Source organism: Equus przewalskii, chromosome 5 (genome assembly GCF_037783145.1).
Source record: "Equus przewalskii isolate Varuska chromosome 5, EquPr2, whole genome shotgun sequence".
Classification (NCBI taxonomy): domain Eukaryota; kingdom Metazoa; phylum Chordata; class Mammalia; order Perissodactyla; family Equidae; genus Equus; species Equus przewalskii.
The window spans coordinates 65,828,375-65,847,114 of NC_091835.1; the positions used below are offsets into that span (position 1 = coordinate 65,828,375).

General features: G+C 40.9%; 1 long non-coding RNA gene across 2 annotated transcripts in view; it reads left to right on the forward strand.

The window, feature by feature from the left end:
- Positions 1 to 18,121, forward strand: part of LOC139083564 (uncharacterized) — a 30,013-nt gene extending 11,892 nt beyond the window's left edge. The window contains exons 3-5 of one of the 2 annotated variants that reach the window (XR_011540401.1): positions 1,809 to 1,990; positions 14,671 to 14,816; positions 17,705 to 18,121. This is a non-coding gene — a long non-coding RNA (uncharacterized lncRNA). Of the gene's footprint in view, positions 1 to 1,808; positions 1,991 to 14,454; positions 14,817 to 17,704 lie in introns of those variants that run through there. The other variant, XR_011540400.1, reaches the window with a different exon arrangement.
- The last annotated feature ends 619 nt before the right edge of the window (positions 18,122 to 18,740 follow it).

The following is an 18,740-nucleotide window of genomic DNA, read 5'->3' on the forward strand; positions in this document are numbered from 1 at the left end:
CCTCTTGAAAGTATTTAGATAATGGATCACCCCCCTAAAAAGCTAGAAAAAAGAGCTTAAATTATCATCTTTGACATTTAATACATTTCAAGATCATTGAACCAGATTCTCTTCCTATGATTCACTTTATACTTCCTGAACCAACATTAATTTACCTCTTAAGACACCTGACAACTTCGGGGAAAGAAGTATAGAGCATCTAATAACTTATTCATAAGGTTCCAGTCACTGCTGATTTTAAAAGACATATCTGTTAACTTCTCATTCAAAGGTCCCCCTCTCCGCCCTCCCTTAAAAGTTAAAAATGCAATTTCTACAGGACTAAGAAGGAGCAATTTTTAGATTATGTTTCAATCTAAATTCTCAAGTTCAGAACTTGTGCTATTAGTCTTCCAAATACTACTTTTGCTAAATAATTAAGGGTTCTTTCAATCTTTCTGTGCAGACACAGTCTCAGCTTATCTGCTAGTTTTCCTCACAGTAGCAAGATGGCTGCAGAAGCTCTTGGCATCACATCTTCACAAACCAATATGAAGAGATAAGTAACATTTCTCAGAAGTCATCCCAGAAGGCTTATTCCACATCTCGTTGTCCAGTATTGGGTCTTTCCTAAGACAGTTATTGAAAGAGAAGAAGGGATCTCCATGACTGGCTAAGATGAACCAAGATCTAAGGCTAGGGCCAACCTGCTCGCAGCGTTCATGGAGGATTGGGTTCTGTTAGTGAGGAAGAAGATATGGGTGTTGTTGGGTAGGCAATTGTTAGCATCTGCCACACAGAATGGCCTTGTGGGATACACATTATTATTTCCCCCAATTTGTAGTTGAGTAGACTGTAATTTGACATGGTAAACAAGGTGCCCAAGGATGAGAATTGGTCAGTGGTAGGGCTGTGATTTGAACCAAAGTCTGTCTGGCACTAACGCAGGTATAACTGACAACTATGCTCTACTCTCTCTTGGCCACACACTACGTTCACTCAAGATTTTGGCTTCTATCTCTTCACTGCCATCGTTCTCAACATCCTGGGGGATTTTGATATTTGTGTGGGTGACTCATAGAATCCTAACCCTAACATTTCCTGACACAACTTCAGTGGCCTTTGATTCCACTTCACTGTAGCCTCTCACTCCCTTGGCTGTACCTCTGATAACTATTCCAGTGTTGAATCTTAAGTGCTAATGTTTCATGCTCTGACACAACCTGCATCCTTCCTGCCTTTCCTTATTCTTACTCCTTCCTATTTCTCCTTCTTTACTCCCACTATGCCTGTTCTGTAAGCTCCGGGAGTCCTCCAACCTCCCTTCCATCTGGAATGTCTATTAGAATTTATGAACTTTCAGGCATCTCAAAGCCCCAGTCAAACCCTCTTGATGGGGTTCAGGACTCACTACCCCAAAATATGGCACCTTGGGATAGTGAATATTCTAAGCTGAAGGAGTTTGAGAAAGTGGCAGAAGCAGGAAGTTCGCTCTGACCTTCTCCCCTGAAATAGGTCATAAAACCCTCATGTGAGAGGTGCCCTTCTGTACCCAGAGGAAAGAGCATGCTTGTCTCAGAAGACAAAGGGACCCGGAGAAGAATCCTAGCAAACAGGCCTTGCTAAGTTCCCCCAGTTTACAATTCTTACCCTATTCTTTGACCTGTCAGATCTCCCAATGACTGTCCACTCTTCATCAGACCGAGCACAACAATACTTGAGTCTAACTGTTTCTTCAGGTCTCTATTTCCTTAAGAAGGCTTCACGTCACATAAAACTTACACTAAATAAATGTGTATGCTTTTCTCCTTATAATCTGTCTTTGTCAGTTTAATTTTCAGACCCAGCCAGGGACCTAAGACGATCAAGAAAAACGTTCTTCTCCCCTATGCTCTCATCTAGAAGAGAAGGAAATGGAGGCTCAGAATGCTGATCTGAGTTGCCTGAGATCCCACTGCTAGAAATTGCAGCGAGAGACTGGGATGCTGGTCCCCTCTGGTTCCAAGTCCAGGCCAGTGTTTTATTTTGTTTTTTTCCCCCACTCTATCCCTTTAGGTTGAGTCTTTCCTTCTGGTAAGGATTTAAAAATACACTAGATTTAAACAATATTTTAGGATATTAGCCATTTGTACTAAAGTATAATATACTTTATATTTTAAAAAGATTTTACAGCATGCTTTGCTAAGGTCAGGAAAAGGATGTAGTGATGAGATGCCCCAAAGATAAAAACCCTTTTTGCAGATTTCCTCGCTGATGGGAAGTCAGTAAGTGAACAGTCAGAGACAGGCAAGTACTCACACTTGGGGAATTTCAGGCGGATAGTCACAAGATAGATGAAGTTCTCGAACGTTCTCTTCAAAATAGATGTTGTCATGAATTGAATTGTGTTAAGATAAAGACAAAGGCTCAGGAACAAAGTGGTGTTGCATTTTCCTTTGTAGCTGACCTCTGGAAGGCATAGCTTAGATTCCTACTTTGAAATTAAAAAATAAAAAGACCCAGCATAAAGTGTAATATGAAAATACTCAGTGCTACTCTATTTCCTGGAAAACAGGATTTCCTGGGAGTATGAATGCTTAATTTCATTGATCTGAAATGACAGATTTAGGTAATCTGGAGATGTTGTTGTCAGTGCCGTGGTGCCAATTCCAACTCCTAGTGACCCTGTGTACAGCAGAGCTTTCAGCATTACAGCAACATGCAACTGCCACAGTATGACAACTGACAGACAAGTGGTGTGTAGTGTGGTTCCCTGACGCGGAGACCAATCTGGGCCAGCGGTGGTGAGAGCGCCGGATCTTAACCACTAGACCGCTGGGGCTGACCAGTCTGGTGATGAGACCTTAGTATTTCCGAACACATACAAACGTTGCTCTTTCTTAATGCACTAGATGGGTCTTAGTTGTTTACTGGCTTGATCAGAGTCGTATTGGCTCACACAATAATACCACTTACACTGAAATTGGCTTCAAGAAAACACAAAAGTGTTGATCAACAAATGAGCGATAAGATATTGAGGGTCACAAAGAATTCCCTACTTTGGCTTAATTTGTATTGACTATGACTCATCTTCTGAAACAGACTTTATCTGTGTAATCGATAGTCTTCCAGTTTGGGGTGAGGTGATAGGATAAGGATTTTGGAAGATGTTTTTGACTGTAAGAAACTTCGTAAGTACCCATCACAGTTCTCAGTTAGGCTAGGAACAGAGAGTATCCTGATCATTTAAAGTATTTGTTTAAATTTTATATAATTACTGTGGCCTGAGAACAGATCTCCAGGCCAGCTTCAGTACCGTCCCCAGCCCCGCCCCGCTGGGGAAAAGAGAGAAAGAAGAAAGGAGACAAAGAAGGAGGAGGGTACAAAAATTCTGTGTTTAATTGCGGCTGTAAATGCCAGCAGATGACTCAAGATCTGACGGAAGTTTTCGCTGTGAATCACAGGGAGGAATGTGGAGAAACTATTTTCAAGACTTCCACATCCTTGGAAGATTTTCCTCAGTGGTAAGCATGCCAACAGTGGCCATCAGTCTTAGATCAAAAATATATGCTGTCTGGCACACTGGTCCTTGGTCACTTCCAATCTCTTTGGAGTCTGGGGCTATTTTAGTTGTGCCTTTTGGTTGTGTGGGTATCACAGACACATTTCACTGCTGCTCTGTTCCGGAACTGGTCTATCTTTTGGCCACATATCTTGCAAACAATTCATGGAGGAGACAGAGGAATGGACCTCAAAATTCTGGAAATAAGGAAAGTAAGATTGTTTCTTGAAAATTAAACTAAGAAATAAGTCCATCATAATTTGGAGAAAAGAGAGAGGTATAAAGTCCCACCAAAATCATGGGCAAATCTGAGTTTTGTGTATCTAAGCAATGGCAAGAAGTGGATTTATCCAGTCTACCTGGCCAGTGTATTTATATGATAGAGATGGACATGGTGGGCTGTCAGTGTCAATGCTTGTTGCATATTCTGTTTGCTTAACTAATTCCCCTTGTTCCATTTCCAGTTCCCCAAAGTAAAATTCTCATGTATTTTGCACTGGTAAGACTGACTTGAATGTGGGGGTCTCCTTGACAATTATATTTCTCTTTAAAATTTAATAGATTGGCATCCTGTGTTTCTACCTTATGATCTTTTTAGTTTTGTTAGCATAAGGTACATCTCTAAATCCAAAGAACTCTGGGTTACTGATGAGTTTCAGAGACCACAGATCTGAGATCATTTCCTAGAAAGTGGTAGCTTCCTTCCCTGAGATGGTCTCCTTGTGAGGACCTGTCTGGGCTGCTAGCCAGCCCCCTCTAGGCAACGCCCCACCTGTCTCTTGAGTGCGCCTGCTTCACTGTCTGTCAACCAGCCTCAGGAGAGATGCCATCGCTACCATGTTCTTTTCCTCAGGGAGTCCTTCAAACACTTCGTTTGGCAGTCATTCCTCTTCCGGTAAGGCCTTGTGGTGCTCAGCTCCACAGTTGGATGATTTGGCCCCACCTACAATGGAAGAAGGAATATAAGTAAATCAGAGAGAGAAGAAAAAGCAATCACTCAACCCAATGGAAAATCCATTGCTCTGGTGATGTATAGGATTAAATGATTGTAACACTTTTTCCTGGGAGTTTCGTGTGCATGGATCAAAAGTAGACTCTCCTTCCTTTATAGAATGCTTTATTTCAAAGAACTCATCAACCTCAAGATTTCTCACTTAACCCTCAGGCTTTCTTGCCTAATCCGATTCCATAGCTGTCACGTCAAATTCATCTTTAGTGCTAGGAAATTCAACTATGCAGTGCACTTTTTCTCAAGAGAAAATTGTAACAGGGAGCTTTATGGATTGTCTTTATTTTATTAGATTTGTCATCCAAATTTAACTTTTTGTTCGTGACCAGAAAATGTTTCAAAATATAAAATGCTCAAATTAGTGTCAACTTTTCAAATGTGAAGTCAATATAAGTTTCATACCACTTGGTAACTTGTGTTAGTGTTGACTTAATAATCCACGAGACTTAGAAAAGCAATATGCTTATTTAAGATAAAAGTAGATATATATATATATATTTGTGTGTGTGAGGAAGATTGGCCCTGAGCTAGATCTGTTACCACTCTTCCTCTTTTTGCTTGAGAAAGATTGTCTCTGAACTAACATCTGTGCCAATCCTCTATTTTGTGTGGGATGCCACCACAGTGTGGCTTGACGAGCGGTGCTAGGTCCACACCTGGGATCCGAACCTGCAAATCCCAAGTCACCAAAGCAGAGCACATGAACTTAACCACTATGCCACCGGGTTGGCCCCAAAAGTATATTTTCAAAATAAAGAGGCCTAGGCATGTATGTCACTCTGCGCATAGCTCCCCTGTGGATCACACTCTTCAGTTTCAATATTTCAGAGCCTCTCCTGGTTACCAATCATTAACTGTTGTCCTTTTAGCTACCAAGAAGGCTGTGTTATATCACAGATTATCCCTGACTACTGAAATGATTAATTTGGGGGTGGGAGGTGGGGAAGATTTAAAAAAATATAAACTCTACTGAATTCGAGTAAAGTTACTTTGTAACCGTTCAAGTTGTCATAAACCAACTAAATCTAGGCAAATTCATTTAATAATCAGAGAAAAGAAATAGTGACTAAATCAACGGAACTCAAGCAGCGCTTCAGATCGTCTGCCACACAGCCAGCATTGTGGGATATACTGAGGAGTTTCAAGCATTTTACAGGAAAGGGGCTCATAGAAAAGATGGGACAACTAGGGGCACCGTCAGCTCTAGGTGCAATTGTAGTCTGCTTATCATTGCAATTCATATTTTTGTGCATTTCTTTCCTCTAGAGATGGTGAGTGTCATAGGCAGTAGCAGCTGAATTCATTTATGTTTCTACATTCTCAGCTCCCCTCCACCCTAGCTATCCATTAGCTCTCAGCGCAGTGATGGGCATGAATAAATAGAGAAATAAGACATGAAAGGGATGCATAGAGGCTGCAAACTATGGTCCTTCCATTTCCTCCTACAAAGTAGATGCCCGAAAGAAGTCTTCAGGAATCAGCCTCTCCATAGCTCAGCCTGGCACCACCCTCTTCTTCTCTCTTCTCCTTGTGCCTGTGGAGCCATCAGGTCCACTTCTATGACTAGATGGGCTGATCGATTCGAACAACTAGTTGATACAGCTTATAAAAATAGCCACACTGGCCTTGTCGGCACAATCGAGATTTCAGGGAAAATGAGTAGTGGTCTGAGTCAGCTGCTCATGAAATTCAAGCAGGCAGGCAGGACAGTAAGGACAGAGAATTGATGGTGACCAAAATGTCCCCAGACAACACAATACCCACTGAGGAAATGGAGACAGAGATAAACAAGTGAGTAGAGGAAGGTGCCAGGGGATTTTTAAAGAAAATAATTTCAGCTGACATTCTATTTTAAAAGATTATGTCAACCTGCATTTATTGCAACATAAATAGAACAATTAATTTAATGACTTTTAAACATGACAAGTAACATGGTGATTAGAGTGGTATAATTGTCCGCAAAAATTCCCACTATTACCAGATTTAATTTTCTAATAGTGAACCTCACAGGCCTTTGGGAGAGTCTGCAGTTGGACCAATGTATGGAATATTTTGAAGCCAGAAAAAAGATTTTATTCTCTGTTAGGGTTTCTGTCTAGCTAGTAGATTTAATCAGAATGCATGTGTGATAATCATTAGTTCTCTCTCATCTGTTTAATATCCATTTGGCTTAAAAATCAGAATATTGTATCTTTAAGAAATTTGAAAGAGTCAATTCTGTTGAATCCTGCTGGTTATTTTTTACGCAACTGAGTGTGTGTGATCACGCATACCTGCAGCGGGTGTGTGGATACCCACTGTGTATTTTCCTTGCTAGTACCAACCAAAAAGTACGAGAGGCAGGAGGACAAAGATGACTCCAATACTTGGAATAGTGGTTCCCATGAAAGTGGAATATGCATTACCAAAAGTGGCGAAAGTATGTGTGCATATTTGTGCCAAAGGTTCTGCAGACTCAGTGATTAGCTTCAGTAATTAATTGGTCGATGGGTGATGTTAATGCTTTTTTGGGCTTTTAAAATTAATACTTGTAGTAGTAGATACTTGTCATAATAAATACTTTTAAAGTTCGAGAGGAGACCCCATCCCTGCTGGGCAGGAAGAAGGAGAGGTGGGGGAACTTACCTCGACTGCTTTCCCAACAGAAATGGACCCCACTGCCTCAGGGTGTCCCTTCTTACAACCGGGACTAACAGAGCTTAGTCACAGAGCGATTTCACAAACCTCGACATCAACCTGTGGGGTCTGAGAGAGGAGGAACCCGAGGCACCAAGATCTGAAGGCCTCTCTCAGGAGAACACAGCAAGGGATAGAGACCGGATTTAAATCCAAGTGTTCTCCGGACCCCAAGCCCTTGCCAAGGGATCACTGGACAAATCGCAGGCAGATAGCACTCGTTTCAGACAGACAGCAATGAGGCAATGTGAAATCTGGGAATGTAAATGAAGGCCAGCTCCTAAAACTTACAGGCATCTTAACTGATGAGACCTCTTAAGATCCCCCCAAATTTCTTAAAACTGTCAGTTATTATCCACATAGCATTATAAAAAAAAGAACTTTCAGATTTAAGGATTTTAATGGCAGAATAAAATTCATCCTAGAATAACAAGAAATTTTCAAAATAATGTACATATATTTTTTAAAACATTCCCAAAGCTGCTTTGGGAACCAGAAGAGCATAAAAAGATTAATAAAATTAAGTCTGAAAAGACCAGAGATTCTGGGAGGGAAGAGGTGGTTCGATGCTTTGAAATTACACTTAGGCTAAATGACTGGAGAAATACGATGGTAATTATATTACAGTACAGTCTCCTCAGGTCTGAGGACATCAGCCAAGGGCCAGAGTTTCACTCTGCATATCTCAGGCTTTTGTTGGAATAGTTTTCTAAATTTTTGTCTTCTTCAGAGAAGAAGAAAGCAAACTAATGTCAGGTTTTCCTCTAGAGGACACACAGACACACACGCACACACACATACCCCACACCCTCCTACTCATAGATCCTGTGCAGATGAATTTAGTAGACAGACCACCCCCTCAGGTCATTCTCTTTAAAAGCCAATTCAATGGGTATTTTTTAAAGACTTTTTTCTCTAAAGATCACTGAGATAGTCTTTGAAAGGTTGTAAAAAATATGCCGAGCACATTGTAGATGCTTGTTGCATATTTCTTGGCTAAGTGAAACAGCGTGGCTTGAAGGGGGAGAGAAAGGGGATAGCGAGGCCAATTAAGTGACTGTTTCAACAGTCCGGCAAGCAGTGATGAAGACTTATTTGGAGGCAGTCGGAAGAAGAGGACAGACACCAGGGCCACCAGTAGAGTGGACTTCCTTATTGAATATTTGGTATCTTCCCACAATCTAGAGAAACTATTGAAGACTCTCCATTAAGTTCCTTTATCTACTTCTCTGACCTTACTCATTCTCTGTGAAAAGGTTTGTTCTCTCCTAATCATCTGGGAAGTAATCAAAGCTAAAACACTTAACTAAAATCAATTATATTCCAATAACATTGGAGGCAATTGCTACACTCTTCATGATATATTTTACAGATAAAACATTCATTCATTTAATGCAGTCAGGTCTGTAAAGTTTAAAATCAAAGCTAAAAAAAAAAAAAAGGAGTTTTTATCCTCAGGAAACAACAATATCAGAAGAAAAAAAGAAAAGAAAATGTCGGACTATCTATCACTTACGTGAATTCTGGAAGTGCATGTATTTGCCAATTACATTTTGATACTTTGAGAATTTAGGGAGAGTGGCTCCTAAGCAGTCTGAGCCCTGTTGTTGAGACTGGTTCTTGGATGAGCCAAACTAGATCTCTCAGGAAGAGAAGTTTTTTCTCTAAACAGAGTGCCAGTTCCCTTTGAACTTGGTGACAAATGTGAAACTGAGTCCTTGGTTCCTTCTCTAGATTCACTCCTGTATACAGAATTCATGAGAGTCTGCTAGGATTTGTCCTCAAAAATTGCATTGGCTTCATCTGTTGATGCCTGTGGACTACTTTTGGTTGGGGAGGCAGAGAGTAAAAGGAAAAGAGGTCACCTGCAATCCTAATGTAGACTCTAAGGAGTTCAGGGAGAGTTTAAGAAATTGGAACTAGTGTTAGTTCAATTCAATGATTGTGTATAAAGTGACGGCTATACGTTTATCAATGAGCCTTGCAAAAATTCTTACATTAAATTGTTGTCATAAGATTTTTTAAATTTCTGGTCTGTGCATTTGATTTGTTTTCAGCATTCCTTCTTTTGATGCATCCTAATTTGACAGGATATGTTGTCTCCATTCTCATGAGTAGTTAGCACAAAGAACTCTCATCCTTGTTACCTGTTATCTTCATCAACAAATAAGAGGCATAAACTGCAAGAGAAGCAAAAAGTTTATTTGGGGTCTCAAGAATTGCAATTAGGGGAGCATAGATTCAGATAGAAAGCCAAATAGTGTCTCACTAGGGAGTAAAAGTCAGGGGCTTTTAAAGGCAAAGAAAGGAGGTTGTATTACAAAGAATTTTAATTAGAGTTGGAGGCAGAGAGCTAGTCTTGGGTAAACATTGATTGACTATTGATTCTATTTTCAGAAAGTCCACAATCCTCAGTCTTTGTAATCCAAATGTCCGTTCTCTTGCTGACTTCTCAAACAATCACTTGTAAAACAATTGCTGTTTTGGCCCCGTCCAAAGGTTTGGCCGAGTCCAGGGTTCAAGACAACAAGGCAGTTTCTCTGGAAAGGCAGCTCTGACACCATTTAAAATGGCTCCACTATAGTCAACTTTGACTTCTCTTATGTGTGTCTTATTATCAGCTGGTTAGAGGTGCTGAGAAAGAGTGCTATCCTAGAGACAGGATTTGCTATCAGGCAGAAGTATCCGGTAGAGAATTAACCACATATGCTTGGAGTAAAGGGTTGTAGTGTGTTGAAAGGAACAGTTAAGGCTACAGAAGGATATTTTAAAATTATGGCTCATGTGCAGCATCTGTAAAAGTATGTCAGTGTTCCTTCCACTTATGTGGCCTGATACTTACGTCATTCACTTCAAAGTTGGAAATGGCCTTATCAGTATTCTGCTTTTATTTTGAGGATTTCAACTTTTTCTTTTCCCATATGCCCATGTAAATGAGCCATGGCTGTAGGGGTTGGTAGAGGGCAGTGGAGGAGTAGATGAACTCTCCATCTGCGGAAATAAAGCGTTTGACATATGCTCCAGTGCAGGACCTGGATAGGTCATGTGGGATGGAAAGAATTGCAAACAATTCTTCTTAAGGGCACTAAGGACAAGCCAGAATGACTCCCTGGTGCCTTTGAGGTCCATGTGCACTCCAAGTTCTGGAAATAGAAAGGGTTTCAGCAAGTTCTGCCAGATGCCTTGTCCTGGCAGGTTTTCCTCTTATTATTCCCCTTGACCGCCGCAGAGCAACTCCCCCATTGCCATGTGCAGGTCAGCAGCTGTGCAATCAACAAATCAATCAAATAGGCAGCCATTGGCTTTTAGGAACTGGCTCCAGGGCCACAGTAAAGGCTCCTGTGAGGATTATGCTCAGCCAAATCTGCCAAGGGCACAATGAGAAGGATCTGTCCTGGGAGATTTTATTGTTCTCAGCTCCGAGGCATTTCTCTATGAAACTTACAGGGGTTGTTTTTGACAAGAAAGTATGAATTCGGGGTATTTGGTGTGAATGCATTTCCTCTGCATTTGTCAGGGTTGAAATGATTAAGGCCCATATGTAGCAACTTTTTTCTGGATTGGGAAGTGATTAAAGCAAGGGTGGAGACACCTGGCCCTAGTGCGTTTGATTTCCCATCTGTATCCATGGTGGCTGCCGCTCATCCATCACGAAGTTCCATCATAGAGTTCCCACTCAACCCAGCCACAAAGCTTTCTCCATCCAACATTCCAGGAATTCTATTGGCATTGTATGTGAGATGCAACTTCTTTGCCTAGATTAGGGAGCTCCAGTTCAGGCTTATTCTAAGAAAGCTATATTTAGGACAGGATTCCTTAGCTGACCCCTGACTTGCCCTGGAGAGGAAACCAAACCTTGGAATGATCCAGAAACTCACCCAGGCTTTCAGAAAGTATCAGGGTAAACAATGCCAACTGTCTCTGTCTCATCCTAGGTTGTGTTAATCATAAATCTGGATTTATTTCCAGAGAAGAAAAATGCCAATCTTACCTTTATTCAGGCTGCACTGTCTCATTTCAGACTGTGCTACAAGAGAGTCCATAATTTTTGCTTTAGTGAAAAAAAAATGATTCTGCGTGACTTGTAATGCTCTTGAGTAATTAGGTGAAAATTACTTTAGGTAGTTCCTTCTCCAGAAATAATCGGATTCATGCAAGCAGGAGTGGCAGAAGGAGAAATTATGTGTATAAAGTATTTCTGTTAAGGTAACAACATCCATTTAACCAATACTTATTATGTGCCAGGCACTGTTTTAGTTGAAGGCCAACAGAGAAGAACAGCACAAGGGTCCTGCTTTTCAGAAGATAGAGGGTGAACCCTAACCAATAGTCAACACCAGTGTGTACCTGTTGTGCAATAGGGACTATATGCGCGATAAGGAAAGTATGAACCAGATGCTATGAGAGCCCAGAGAAGGAAGTGCCTGATACCTGGGACCTCAGGAAAGCTTCTCAAAGGAGGGAAGCCATTGAACATACATTATGGTTTCATGTTAGATATTCTCTGGAGCATGGAAAGAACGTCAACCAACTCAAACTCAAATGACTCAATCTGTGCATAAGACAACTTGTGGCTTTGAAAGTTTGCCTCTCGGTTCTATAAAAGTTCACAGCTGCAGAGCTCAGAAGAGTTACAAGGATTCTGCTTCCCCACTGTCACATTGTGATCCTGGTTTAATGCTACATGGAACTGTCTTGACAAGGTCTAGATCAGGTTTGATTTTGGCTTTGGCTTTTAGCATACAGTGTATTCTCCTTCACACGTCATGTACTCAGGTCACACCATGACCTGGTCCAAATATGAGGGCACCACTGGTTTTGCAAATGATTGAAGCATTACTCAGAACCTGCGGGGGATAAATCAGAGGGCTGTCTGAGTTCTAAGAGCTTTACTCTCAGGATGGCTTGGCTTCTCTTCATTGCAAGCTATTGAAGCTATTCCGGATAAGCCTTGGCAGTCAAATCTGGAAAACCTCAGGAGCCATTGAGATGATCTTTGCGGAGCTCCCACTGGTACAGCCAGGGCGAGGATCCTGATTTAGAAGTTTCTACTTTGGGTGAGGACACACCACCTTGGTCAAGAATTCAGTGTGGCAATAAAGTGAGTCATTTGCGTAAAGTGAGTGCCGGCAGGTGCTCCTGCCCAGTTACTGCCCGAGGGCTTCCACCAAACACTCCAGGCTGCCCCACGGCCAAGGGCAGGTGACAGGGTAGAATTGCAAGGTCTTTCGCAATGGCAGAATTTTGAACCACTTCGTTTTCTCTCTTAGAAAAATGCACAAAGTTGGGGGGCTTTTTAGTTATTGCCACAGCGTTGAGGAATTTCTATAGCCTGGTTCTTTTTATCTGGAAGCATCTCTTTGCTCAGAATGGTCTAGCCCTGCAGTGGATTTGATGATTTTTACTTCAGGGTTGAAAGAAGATTCGTATTTGCGTGTTATCATTTGTCAAAGCCCACCTAATGTGGGAGCCGCTCAGTAGGCCTGTTTTGTAGTAGATGCTGGAAAAGCTTTGTAATTGGAGTCCAAAGACCTGGATTGAAGCCTCTAGCTCTGCCCAGTATTAACTGTGTGCCCTAGGGTGAGTGACTTAACTTCTGTGAAACTCCAGATAATTACGCATGCACCATGGGCAACAGCTCTAAACCTCAATTGTCATTTTTATAAGAGAAAGTGTCCAAACTATAACTGTTTTTCTAACATGTATACAACAGTTTATTTCCTTTCGTTTTTTTTTTTTTTTTTTTTAAGATTTTATTTTTTCCTTTTTCTCCCCAAAGCCCCCCGGTACATAGTTGTGTATTCTTCGTTGTGGGTTCTTCTAGTTGTGGCATGTGGGACGCTGCCTCAGCGTGGTCTGATGAGCAGTGCCATGTCCGCACCCAGGATTCGAACCAACGAAACACTGGGCCGCCTGCAGCGGAGCGCACGAACTTAACCACTCGGCCACGGGGCCAGCCCCTTCCTTTCGTTTTTTAAGGGAACATTTTGCAACTAATTTTTCCTGGAGGACTTGATAGAAGACTATGCTAGGTGACTTGATATATCTCATAGGAGCATTACTGAGTGATTTCTTTAGCCACTGTGCCAGGCATTAAACTAGGTGCTGAGGACACTGCTCTGTCCTCAAGGACTTTACAGTTCTGAGAGGGAGAGAGCCAAGTAAAGGGAAACCTACAATGGAGTACAAGGCTGTGGTGAGATTCATCCATACGGTGCCAGGACAACGACCAGATAGAATGCTCCTCCTGTTGGATGTACACAACCCCGCCTCAGAGGTAGTCTTGCAAAAAATTGAACTTGAGGGGCCGGTCCAGTGGTGTAGTGGTTAAGTTTGCATGCTCTGCTTTGGTGGCCTGGGGTTCCCCAGTTCGGATCCTGGGTGCAGACCTACACACTGCTTGTCAAGCCATGCTGTGGCAGTTGTCCCACATATAAAGTATAGGAAGAGGGGCATGGATGTTAGCTCAGGGCCAGTCTTCCTAAAAAAAAAAAGAAAAAATTGAACTTGAATTTGATCAAATCACTAACAATTTACAGGAAATACAGGGAACAGAGGAAATGATACCCCAGGAATGCAGTCGAAAAAATCCAGATGGTGGGAAACTCTACAGGACAAAACACTGTCTTTTCAACAACAACATAATTTGCAAGGAGGGAAAAAAAGGTGAAGAGGGTACCTACAGATTAAAGAGATTTAAGAGACTTATTAACAATTAAAACGTGTGGATTCTTATTTGGACCCCGATTCAAATACTGTTGAAAATAAAAAAGACTATTATAAGAAAATTGCAGAAATACAAGCACTGATAAGATCATTGATACTAACAAATTATTACTGATGCACGATTGTGATAATGATAATGTGACTCTGTTTATAAAGCAGATCCTTGCTATTTAGATATACATGCTGAAATATTTACAGATGAAATCATATGAATCTGGAATCTGCTTGAAATGATTCTGGGAATGCGGTGGAAGTGGTTGAGAGTATGGAAGAAGCAAAATTGACTCTGAGTTGATCATCGTTGAAGTTGGTTGTGGGGTCTATGGTGGCTTATTATGTTATTCACCCTATGTTTCCATATGTTTGCAATGCTCAAAACTGAAAATGTAAAAAGAGAGCAAGGCTGACTGCTTCAAATATCCTGCTGAAATATCCATACCTTTCTAAGAGCACGATTGGCTCTGGTTCTGAGGCAAAGCCTTTGTGTATCAGCCTGTGAGTTATTCACAGAGACTGTCAAGTGGACGGTTCCTCTGGGAGTCCAAGGGGCAGGTGCTATAATGGGTCCTTGACCAGGGCAATCTTAGGGCAATGTTTGGGGAGCGAGCCCAACTACGTTGGGTTTAGGATGACTGTTGACCAGGAAGTGAAGACAATTAATGTAGACTTCTGTTTTAAGGAGCAGGGAGAAGATTTGAGTTAGAAGGGAATTGGGATTAAAATAGATTTTCCCTCCCAGATAGAAATGATTGAAGTTGTGGTAAACGTAAACAAGACGGAGCCAGCAGATAAGCAGCGGCACCCCAACAGAAGTAAGGAGTAGAGTGACATCTGGAGGAGACAGGAAGAAAGGAGTGTGAAAGAGTTGGGAGTTTGAAAATACTGGTAAGTACTTAAAACAGTAGTTGTGGGCTTTATATCACCCTAAATTAGAATTTTGTATCGTATATATCTGATTATATCAGAAATGACTTGCAATAACTTATGAAAAAGATAACTTATTACAGGACTCCAGGACTGTCTTACAGAAACTTACAGGAGAAATGCACCTGCCTTTGGGGAAGGGCTAACGCCAGGAACTGGACCTGTGCTCTTCTGTCCCTTGTCTCTATGTGTCTTTGTACATGTGCTTCATTCTCTCTAGAACTGGCGTGGAATCTGGCCACTCCATATTTCTCCAGAATATAGGTTATAGCTACTCATGGCAAAGTAAACATGTTCCAGTGTGTTACAAATTCCCAGCAGAGTCAATCTAATTGTACTTCCAATCTAATCAACTATAACCAGGGAGCAAGATCATAAATAGGAAGAAGCAACCAGAGGCCCACAAACTGGGCTGGAGAGGGAAACAGTTGTGAAAGGAGAGAGGCTGGGAACAAATTCCAGTAGGTTTCCACTAAAGGTTTAAATGTAAAAATAAACCATGATCACACAGCTACCAGCTGGAAAGGGAGGAGTATTTTAATAGCCTTTCAGATAATTGTGAGTATTCTTCTTTGATGTGATATGATAACCTGGCAAGTGACTTTTTTTTAAGGATTCGTTGTAATATGGAATATGAAACTATATTAAAGAACATATTATGCATTTTAAAATCTATTGGTCTATCTTTAAAACAAAACATGAAAATACTAAAATAATACACCAATAAATAACTTTGTGAAGTTTAGGGAAGATCTTCCCAAACATGACACATAAAAATGGAAAGCTTTAAACATCAGGAAACACAATCAACGAGAGACAAATGATACTCTGGAAAAAGTATTTGCAGCATACATGGCAAAAGAGTTGACATTCTTAATGAATAATGAACACAATTAATGAAATAATTATACATTAATACAAGAAAAAATGCACATTTAAATAGAAACAGATAAAGGAAACGGCTAGGCAACTGACCAAAGAAGAAATTCAAATGGCAAATAAACATATAAAAAATGTTAAATTGAGTAATATTCTTTAAAATGAAAATTAAAACTATGAGCTACCACTTTTTCCTCATCAGAGTTAAAAATAGGTGAAAAAGAGTAGTGCTGTGTTGATGTGGATGCGGACAAATAAGAACCGTTATGCACTCTTTTGGGGACTGTATTCGTTTCCTATTGCTGCTGTAACGATTTACCCCAAACTCGTGGCTTAGAGCAACACTTACTCTCTTACGGTTCTCAAGACAAGAAGTCTAAATGGGTTGGCAGGATGATGTACCTTCTGTTGGCTCTAAGGAGAGGCTGTTTCCTTGCCTTTTCCAGCTTCTAGAGGCTGCCCTGATTCTTGGCTCACGGCCCCTCACCTCTCCAACCTCTACTTCCATCATCCCTTCTCTTGCTCTGACCCTTCTGCCTTCCCCTTAGAAGGACACTTGTGATCACATCGGCCCCCCCAGATAATATAGAATCATCTCCCCACCTCAAAATCCTTAATTTCATCACATCTGCAAAATCCCTTTTTACCAATAAGGTAACATATTCACAAGTTCTGACGATTGAGACGTGGACGTTTCTGAGGGGAGGGTCATTATTCAGACCACCAGGAGGACTGTTTCGGTATAAACTTTCTGGAGGAAAATTTGGCAATATATATCAAAATCCTTATAACGTACATTTCTTTGATCCAGTAATTCTATTCTAGGAATTTATCCTAAATGTTAATTAAATAAGTGCGCAAAGCACAGGATCTGTCTGTAGTATTTTTTTAATAGAAAAACTTGGAAATAAAAAGCAAGATTTGGATTAAATATATTGTACGTCATCCAAATAATAGACTATCATACAGCCATTACTAGTGATAATCTGATTTATATTTATCAATATGGAAAGATCTCCACTGTTAAGTAAGATCTCCAAGTACCAAAAGAGTTGACATAGTATGATTCCATTCTGTAAATGTATATTATGTATATATGTATACATGTATGTTTACATAACAAATCAGCAAGGATATGCACAAAAATTCTAGTGCAAAATATTGTTGAGTTGAAGGATTTATTACTTTTTCTTTTTGTTGTGGAAAATGGAAGTGAGACCTGACTGGGGTGTGTAAAAGGATGGGCAGGATTTAGCTGAGTTTGAAGGCCATGAATCTGCAGAAAGGACCACAGGAAGACCCTTGAGGATATTAACAAGTGGCTGGATCTTAGAATCTGGGTGGGCGAGGGAAACAACAAAAGTTCGGAGGGGTCTTACAAATCAGGAGAAAATGGATGGAGGAATGGAATGGAAGTCTCTTTCTAGAGAACATAATCTCATTCTCTGCTGCTCAGTTTTTGTAAAAAGTAAGAAATAATATTCACTAAGAATTGTCAGAAGAATGTAAAGCCCCTCCATTTCTCTTCTAGAAGTTTTCTCTAGATAAAGTCAAACAAGCAGCTAGAACTCTGTACTGAATAGAATTGTCTAGGAGCCTTTGAAATCACTTACCTTAAAGGGCATCGGCGCCAGAGCTTCAGCCTAAATGAGGGGTGTGAACAGTAACAGCCTAGAAAATTCCTCGTTGCCTTGACAGTAGAGCCTGCTGCTGCGCTCAAGGTCACCACCCTGGAGCCCCACCTGAGAAATTTCAAGACGTGACTTCTACTAAACAACTGGTATCTTGTATCCAATGTGGCGAATCTGGTCAGGTTTCTCTCTTCAGCTGCTAGAAACCTGACAGCAAAAATTGTGGCCGCTTCTGTAATTGCGTCTCACCCAAGAGCATAATCTTCTCATTGTCTTCCATGAGCTGTTCTATTTTTACTTTTTCTTCACCCTGATTTCTTTTTTTTTTCCCTTTTTCAGGAAGATTAGCCCTGAGCTAACATCTGCTGCCAATCCTCCTCTTTTTGCTGGGGAAGACTGGCCCTGAGCTAACATCCATGCCCATCTTTCTCTATTTTATGTGAGACGCCTGCCACAGCATGGTTTGCCAAGTGGTGCACAAGTCTGCACCTGGGATCCAAACCAGTGAACCCCAGACCGCTGAAGCAGAACGTGCGAAGTTAACTGCCGTGCCCCCAGGCTGGCCCCACATTAATACTTTTTAAAAGCATCATTTTAATAACTACATAATATGTTTTAATGGGCGTACCACAATTTATTTACTATAGTACATTTAAGGTAACACAGTTAAGATAAATAACACTAATAAACATCACCATCCATATATTTTTCCTACATTTCTCATAGTTTCCTTAAAATAAAATCCTATAAATTAAATACTTTATGTTCTTATTGAATTGTGCTTAATTTTGTGAGTTGATTTACAATATCTACCAACATCAGATTATGTGAGAATTCAGTGAGATGAGGTATGTTCCTATTTTCCTGAGCTAAGTTGGAATAAAAGTTGTGGTCATACAAACACTTGAAGAATATTAAAGATCTTCTTGACCATTTCTTCTCCACTAAAAAAAAGGGAGGAGGGAAGGAACAACTTTTGATGTGGGATCCTTCCCAGATTTTAAATTATTGTTCCTTTCCTCTGGGTTCTCTAAAGTCTTGCCTTAATGACCAGACTCTCTCTAAAAACAGGCTCTGAGACTCTGACCACAGAGGGAAGGTTCTCTTACAGTCTCTACACAGTTAAGGAAAAGGCAGAGACCAGGGAGCCCTGATCCAGTGACTTGCAGAGAGAAATTAACCTTCAGTTTTTTGGGGTTTTTTGAGGAAGATTGGCTCTGAGCTAGCATCTGTTGTCAATCTTCCTCTTTTTTTCCCCCCTTCTCCCCAAAGCCTCAGTACATGGTTGTATATTCCAGTTGTAGGTCCTTCTGGTTGTGCTACGTGGGACACTGCCTCAGCACGGCTTGATGAGCAGTGCACAGGTCAGCGCCCA